The sequence below is a fragment of the Marmota monax genome, unplaced genomic scaffold (genome assembly GCF_021218885.2).
Source record: "Marmota monax isolate L192 unplaced genomic scaffold, Marmota_monax_Labrador192_F-V1.1 WCK01_AAM20220418_F8-fsc00138, whole genome shotgun sequence".
Lineage (NCBI taxonomy): Eukaryota > Metazoa > Chordata > Mammalia > Rodentia > Sciuridae > Marmota > Marmota monax.
The window spans coordinates 871,916-880,288 of record NW_026692763.1 but is presented as its reverse complement, the minus strand read 5'-3'; the positions used below and the strand labels follow the sequence as shown (position 1 = coordinate 880,288).

The window sequence follows — 8,373 nt, the reverse complement described above, 5'->3', positions numbered from 1 at the left end:
CAGCAATTTAGCAAGGCCCTAAGCAACTTAGAGACAGTCTCAAAAAATAAAAAGGGGGCTGGGGATATGGCTCAAGCTTTAGTGCGCTCGCCTGGCATGTGTGCGGCCCGGTTTCGATCCTCAGCACCACATACAAACAAAGATGTTGTGTCTGCCGAAAACTAAAAAATAAATATTAAAATTCTCTCTCTCTCTCTCTCTCTCTCTCTCTCTCTCTCTCTCTCTCTCTCTCTCTCTCTCTCTCTCTTTAAAATAAAAAATAAAAAGGGATGGGGATAGATGTAGTTCAATGGTAAAGTGGCCCCTGGGTTCAATCCCCAGTACCAACAACAACAAAAATTAGCCAAAGTTTGACCTTTTAGATCATCAAAATAACTCCATCCATCCAAAACAAACAAACAATTAATGGTGTGCTCACTTCAGCAGCACATATACTAAAATTAGAATGATACAGAGAAGATTAGCATGGCCAGTGTATAAGGATGACACACAAATTCGTGAAGCGTTCCATATTTTATTTAATGTTATCCTCTCTTAAAAGGGAGAATTGAGGGGTAATAACTCATAAGCCTCTCACCTACAAAGACTGGATGAAATATCACCACTCCTGCTAAAAACACCAGAAAAATTAGTATTTTCATCAGAAGGAAAGACCTCGAATTCAAGAGACTCATGGACAATGACAGTTGCACTCCATAGGAAAGAATGGGACCTTGTCAAAGCAACAAACACACTTTCTGTCCTTTTTCATGTAAACAGAGTTAGCAAAAACCACTCCAAAGCAAAAGCTCTCAACCCACATGTAGATATTTGCTTACTGTGTAGGCCAATAGTTATGAACTACGTTAGGTTTTTAAATTTTTTTTTTTAAGAATTTTTTTTTTTTTAGTTGTAGTTGGACACAATACCTTTATTTTATTTATTTATTCCATATGGTGCTGAGGATCGAACCCAGGGCCCCGCACATGCTAGGTGAGCACTCTACTGCTGAGCCACAACCCCAGCACCAGCACCCCCGAAGGTTTTTTTAATTAATCATTTAAACGTTTGTACTTTAAATATACTAACTATATAACTTTTTGTTTTTTCTGTTTTTCTTCCCCTTCCCCATTGCTGCATATGCCTTTAAAATTGATGCAGTATTACCATTAAAACATGGTACTCTTGGGCTGGGGATGTGGCTCAAGTGGTAGCGCGCTCGGCTGGCATGCATGCGGCCCGGGTTCGATCCTCAGCACCACATACAAACAAAGATGTTGTGTCTGCCAAAAAATAAAAAATAAACATTAAAAATTCTCTCTCTCTCTTAAAAAAAAAAAAAAAACATGGTACTCTTATTTTAAAAATTTTTTTGTGTGCTGGGGCTCAAAGCCAGGGCCTAGCATGTGCTAAAAATGCACTGGCCCACCCCCAGCCCACTTAACACTCATGAAGCCACTTAGGGGCAAACTGTAACATTTTTAGGTATTGAAGGTTCTTCCTTCCCACTGTATCATATCATTGAAGCTACTACTCATTATTGGCAATCAGTTTAAATCAAAAAGCTACCGGATAACATTCATGTATTTTGCGGCACTATTTATTAGCATTTTGGCATGTTTGGGATCATAAAGAGAACGTATCACCTATTGACAACCTACTTCAGTTGGGTCCACACTACATTTTTGTGAACTATTAATGGTGCTTCTCACTTTCTGATAATTTTCCTCTTATTAAGTAAATGTATTAAAAGAATTTTCATAATGCTAGCCAACATGGTGGTCCAGTGATAACTGAGCAGATAAAGACCGGGTGTCCTGAAAGTTTTATTGCAATTTTAGGTTTTGGTAACTATGCCCTACTGTGGAAGTGTAAAAACTACAAACTCTTTCAGGGCATCATTTGGGGGTTTAATTGCATTTCTCTTTAACTTTATAAATTTGGATGTTGAGCTTTTCAAATTTTTTTGTTAGCAGTCCCTCTTTAAGATGCCAAACATTGGGCTGGGGATGTGGCTCAAGCGGTAGCGCACTTGCCTGGCATGCATGCAGCCCGGTTCGATCCTCAACACCACATACAGGGATGTTGTGTCTGCTGAAAACTAAAAAATATTGGGAAATTCTCTCTCTCTCTCTCTCTCTCTCTCTCTCTCTCTCTCTCTCTCTCTCTCTCTCTCTCTCTCTTTAAAAAAAAAAAAATATATCCAGCATCTAAATTTTCCCTATTCCTCCCTTTTCTTAAAAAAAGAAAAAATAAGATGGCAAACATTGACTGGAACAAAGAATTGAGGGCTCAATATTTTTGCAAAATTAAGTTTGGGGGAGATGTAGTTTAACTTTCAAATGATGTTCTGAACAGGGTAAAAATGGGAGTTCATAACCCACTTGAATCAAATGTATGAAATATGATATGTCAAGAGCTTTGTAATGTTTTGAACAACCAATGGGAAAAAAAATGATGTTCTGAAGTTTGTAGCGTTTATACTGCTACAGGTGTCAAAGCTTAAAATTGCACTAGAATTTGTGGAGATAAATAATAAAGGTTAAAAAAGTTTTTTTAAAAAAGTACCCTCCTCTTTTAAAGTAGTTTTATGCAGGGTTGTGTTGTATCTGCTTTGATCACCTAAATTTCTTTTCTTTAGATTTGGTAAAGGAAGATTAAGAAAGATGAGTGTTAATTCACATGTAATAAATGAAAAGGAATTGGACCCTAATAGCAGATGATATGAAAGTTGTTTTTTTTTTTTCTTTTTTTTTTAATCCTAAGTGTTAACCTGGTTGTAGGTATCTCATTTCAAGTCCTACTATATAAGAGAGAACTTACATGAACCTTGGGAACCTCTACTTCAAGCAAGGAGTAAATAACATAAGAGATTGATAACAATGTCACCTAAATTTGAAATATAAAAAGATTAGTGTTCTAAACTATGGGAAATCCATTTCTCTTTGTAAATGTAATCCTAGGAATCTTGCACTTATGAGCCAGGAATACTCTTTCTCAATGTAACAATGCTTCATGTTGAACTGAGTGCTCCAGTTTCCATCATTTTTAAAAATTTTTTTTCTTAGTTGTTGATAGATATTTATTTTATTTATACATGGTGCTGAGAATCAAACCCAGTGCCTCACACATGCTAGGCAAGTGCCCTACCGCTGAGCCACAGTCCCAGCTCTGCAGTTTCCATCATTTTTAAAGGACAGACATAGGTGATAAATAATGGTATTTGAAATATTACAATCTACCACCTCAAGGGAAAAAAAAAAAACATTGTTTATGGAGTTCAGAGCTTGGATATTCAAATATTAATTGCAGTTTTATTTTTAAAAGTGTTACAACTTATGTGGTTTTTATTTCTCATGTTTATATTAAAAGAAAAGCTAATAAAACCATTTTAATTAAAAAATTCATGGTAAGTCAAGTACAGTCAAAAATATTTACAATACATTAACAAAGGACTTGAATCTTATATATAAAAAGAACTCCTATAAATCAGTAATATACAACCCAATATGAACATCACCCTGAATGCCTTACTAAGAGATCAGTTGTTTCTTATCAGTTGTTTCAGATCAGTTGTGTTTTATCAGTATTGCAATAATACAGATGAAATATGGAGACTTGAACCAATTGGGGTAGTGAAAAGTACTCAGATTCTGGATATATTTATAACCTAACAGGAGGTACTGACATACACAGTATGAGAGAAAAAAGAAATCAACAATGCCTCCAATATGCCATGTCCATAAGTTTGAAGTCTTAGTATTTTAAAGATATTAATTCTCCCATATTTATCTATAGGTTCAATATAACCCCCAAACAAAACCCCAAACAAAAATTGGAGGGTGTAGCTCAGTAGTGGAGCACTTGCCTAGCAGGTATGAGATCCTGGGTTCAATCCATAGCATCCCCTCACAATTTGAGAACAGCCTCAGCAATGAAGCGAGGGCCTAAGCCATGTAATGAGACTCTGTCTCAAAAATAAAAAGGGGGGCTGGGGATGTGGCTCAAGCGGTAGCGCGCTCGTCTGGCATGCGTGCGGCCCGGGTTCGATTCTCAGCACCACATACAAACAAAGATGCTGTGTCCACCAAAAACTAAAAAATAAATAAAATTCTCTCTCTCTCTCTCTCTCTCTCTCTCTCTCTCTCTCTCTCTCTCTCTCTCTCTCTCTCTCTCTCTTAAAAAAAAAATAAAAATAAAAAGGGCTGGGGATGTGGCTCAGTAGTTAAGCATCCCTGAGTTCAATCCCTGGTACAAAAAAAAAAAAAAGGAATCCACATCATGCCCAAACACCTCCCTGCCCTAAAAAGAAGAAAAGAAACCAAGAGAGTGTTTGTTTGTTTGTTTTCCTTTGGGGGTGATGTGCAGATACCGGGGATTGAACTCAGGGGCACTTGACCACTGAGCCACATCCCCAGCCCTATTTTGTATTTTAAAGACAGGGTCTCACTGAGTTGCTTAGTGCCTGACTATTACTGAGGCTGGCTTTGAACTCGCAATCCTGCTTTCTCAGCCTCCTGAGCCACTGGGATTACAGGCATGCGCCATGCCAAGAGAGAGTTTTTGTTTGTTTGATTTGATTTGAAACTTGTGGTGGTTTTTGGTTTTGTTTCACAGTGCTAGAGATCCAACCCAGGGTCCCTCACTTGCAAAGCAAGTGGTCTATTATTGAGCTCAATAATTTGTTTTGGTTTGGTTTGGTTTTTGTTTTCATTCCATGGTACTGAGTATTGAACCCAGGGTACTCTACATCCCCAGATCTTTTTATTTTTTTTTATTTTGAGGTGGGGTTTCACTATGTTGCTGAAGGGGGCCTGGAAATTGCTATCCTCCTGCCCCATCTTCCTGAAATGCTAGGATCACAGGTATGTCTGGTTCCTAACAGATATCTAATAGGCAAACAAATTCTGAAAGTTCTATAAAGAACCAAGAATAAGCAAGAAAAACTTGAAAAAAGTAAAACTGGGCTGGTGTGTAGCTCAGTGATAGAGAACATACTGAGCATGCATAAAGCCCTGCGTTTGATCTTCAGCACTACATGAAAAAGATGAAATAGAAGAAGAGCAAAATCAGAAGATTCAAACTATCAAGTGTCAGGTCTTAAAGTAATAGTAATGAAGACAGTGTGATGCTGGCACATGGAATAGAAGAAAGAATCCAACCAGGCTCAGTGGCGCACTCCTGTAATTCCAGCAACTAAGGAGGTTGAGGATGGGCTGGGGATGTGGCTCAAGCGGTAGCGCGCTCACCTGGCATGCGTGCGGTCCGGGTTCGATCCTCAGTACCACATACAAAGAAAGATGTTGTGTCCACCTAAAAATTAAATAAAAAGAACAGAGATTTACTCTGGTTCTAGAGGAATCTCTTAAAAAAAAAAAAAAAAAAAGGAGGTCGAGGCAAGAGGATCACAAGTTCAAGGCCAGGTTCAACAACTTAGCAAGACCCTAAGCAACTTAGGGAGACCCTGTCTCAAAATAAAATATCGCTGGGGGAGGTGGTATACACCTGTAATGCCAGCGGCTAGGGCGGCTGAGACAAGAGGATCCTGAGTTCAAAGCCAGCCTCAGTAACAGTGAGGCGTTAAGAAACTCACTGAGACCGTGTCTCTAAATAAAATACAAAATAGGGCTCAGGATATGGCTCAGTGGTTGAGTACTCCTGAGTTTAATTCTTGGTATCCCCTGCAAAAAAAATCAAAAGGTCTGGGGATGTGGCTCAGTGGTTGAGCACCCATGGATTCAATCTCTGATACCAAAAAAAAAAAAAAAAAAAAAGTCCAGAAATAGGCCCATGTACACATGGATACTGTTTTATGACAAAAGTGACAAGGCAGAGCTGTGGAGAAAGGAATTTTCAATAAAAGATACCAAATATCTATGTGGAAAATATGGTTCTTGACGCCAAACCTCACACTATACCAAAAATCAATTCCAAGTAGACTGTAGACCTAAATGTGAAAAGTCAAACAATAAAACATCATGACCTCAGGGTAGACAAATATTTTTGGTTTTTCCACTGGGAATGGAAACCAGGGCTTTATGTGCTAGGCAAGCTTTCTAGCACTGAGATACATCCCCATCCCCAAAGATTTTTATTTTTTGTTTATTTTTAGACAAAGATTCTTAAAACACAATTTTTAAAAACAAATGAAAAGATTGATAAATTGGAATATTAAAAATTAAAGGTAGGAACAGTAACACACCTGTCATCCCAGTGACTCAGGAGGTTGAGGTAGGAGGATTGCAAGTACAAGGCCAGCCTCAGCAACTTAGAAAGACCCAGTCTCAAAATAAAAAATAAAAAGGAGCCAGACGCACTGGCACATGCCTGTAATTCCAGCGGCTTGGAGGATCCTGATCTCAAAGCCACCCTCAGCAAAAGTGAGGTGTTAAGCAGCTCAGTGAGATCCTGTCTTTAAATAAAAATACAAAATAGAGCTGGGGATGTGGCTCAGTGGTTGAGTGCTCCTGAGTTCAATCCCCAATTCCCGACCAAAAAAAAAGGCTAGGGGCATAGCTCAGTGGTGAAGTGTCCCTGGATGAAATTTCTAGTACAAAATAAAAGGTGGGGGTGGATAGAGAAGGTATTCCCTAGAGTAATGGGGAAAATATCTGCAATACATATGTTTGGGGGGAAAAAAACTGGAATCCAGAATACATGTTACCAATAAATAAGAAAAAAGATACAATTAAGTAGACAAATGATAGGGTCAGGCACTACACAGAATGGCCAATAGATATATGAAAATGTGTGTGGCAGATTGTATTGTCCAATGATAGTGGCAACAATATCTTCTATCTCACATGTTCCCCTTGCAATAAACTTTGACATCCTTCCAATTAGAGATAGTCTATGCCTCCTTCCCCTGAAATTGGGTGCACTTTTGTGACTACTTAGGTCAATAGAGTATAGAAGAGGGGATGTTTTGTGACTTCCAATGCTAGATCATGAAAGACTTAGCTTCCTTTTTATTTGCAAGAATATTCTTTCTTTAAACCTCAACCAACATGTAAGCAATGTGAAGACATCCAAAGAGATCACAGGGATACGCCCTGAATTAGATGAAAAGAGAGAAAGAGCTATCTGCTTAAGGCCCTAGCTGCTGTAGTCCCCATCTAGGCTGCATCCACAAAACAGACCAAAGTGAGGATTGCCCAGCTATATTCCTTAAACCCAGATCTCTGAAACTATGAAAGACAATAAAAGGACTATTGGTTGTTTAAGCTATAACTCTAAGTTGTTTAAGAATGTGGGGTGTAGCTCAATGCTAGAATTCTTGTCTATCATTTGCAAGTCTCTGGGTTCCATCCCCAGCACTGAAAAAAGAAAAGCAGTGGTACATGCCTGTAATTGCAGTAACTCAGGAGGCTGAAACAGGAGAATCACAAGTTCAAGGACATTCTCAGCAACTTAGCATGTCCTAAGCAACTTAGTGAGACTTCAAATAAACAATAAAAGGGGCTGGAGATCTGAACCAGTGGTTAAGCATCCCTGGGTTCAATCTCTGGTACCAAAAGTTAAAAATAAAAAGAACTGGGATGTAGCTAAGAGGCAAAGCACCCCTGGTTCAATTCCTAAATCAGAAAAAGAAGAGAAAATGTACAAGAGTGACAATACCAAGTACATGTGAGGATGTGGAGCAATTAGAACTTTCATATGCTGGCTGGTAGAAATGTATGCTGACAGCCAGGCCTCGTGGGACAAGCTTGGAATCCCAGAGATTTAGGAGGCTGAAATGGGAGGATCTTAAATTCAAGAATGACCTTGATATTTAGTGAGAGCCTTTCTCAAAATAAAAAATAAAAAGTGTTGGGGTAGGAGTTGTAGCTCAGCAGTAGAGCACTTGCCTTGTACATGTAAGGCACTGCGTTCGATTCCCAGCACCACATATAAATAAGCAAATAAAATAAAGGACCATCAACAACTAAAAAAAATATTTTATCTTATTTTATTTTTTTTAAAGAGAGATAGAGAGAGAGAGAATTTTTTTTTAATATTTATTTTTTAGTTTTTAGCAGACACAACATCTTTGTTTGTATGTGGTGCTGAGGATCGAACCCAGGCCGCATGCATGCCAGGTGAGCGCGGTACCTCTTGAGCCACATCCCCAGCCGCCCGCCCCCCTGCCAAAAAAAATATTTTAAAGAATAATAATAAAAATAAAAAGTACTAGGGATGTAGCTCAGTGGTACTACTCAGTTACCCAATGTAGCCCTGGGTTCAATCCCTACTACTACTAGTAAGAAGAAGGGAAGCTGGGCAAAGTAATACATGCTGTAATCCCAGCAGCTCTGGAGGTTGAAGCAGGAGAATAGCAAGTTCAAAGACAGCCTTAGCAATTCAATGAAGTCCTCAGCATCTTGGCAAAAGTCTGTCTTAAAATAAAAAATAAAA

The 8,373-nt window shown here is 38.6% G+C and overlaps 1 non-coding gene across 1 annotated transcript; it reads left to right on the top strand.

The window, feature by feature from the left end:
- The first annotated feature begins 410 nt into the window (after window positions 1–410).
- On the top strand, window positions 411–517 carry LOC124094353 (U6 spliceosomal RNA). Its single transcript, XR_006852207.1, has one exon. It is a non-coding gene; the product is annotated as a U6 spliceosomal RNA (small nuclear RNA).
- The last annotated feature ends 7,856 nt before the right edge of the window (window positions 518–8,373 follow it).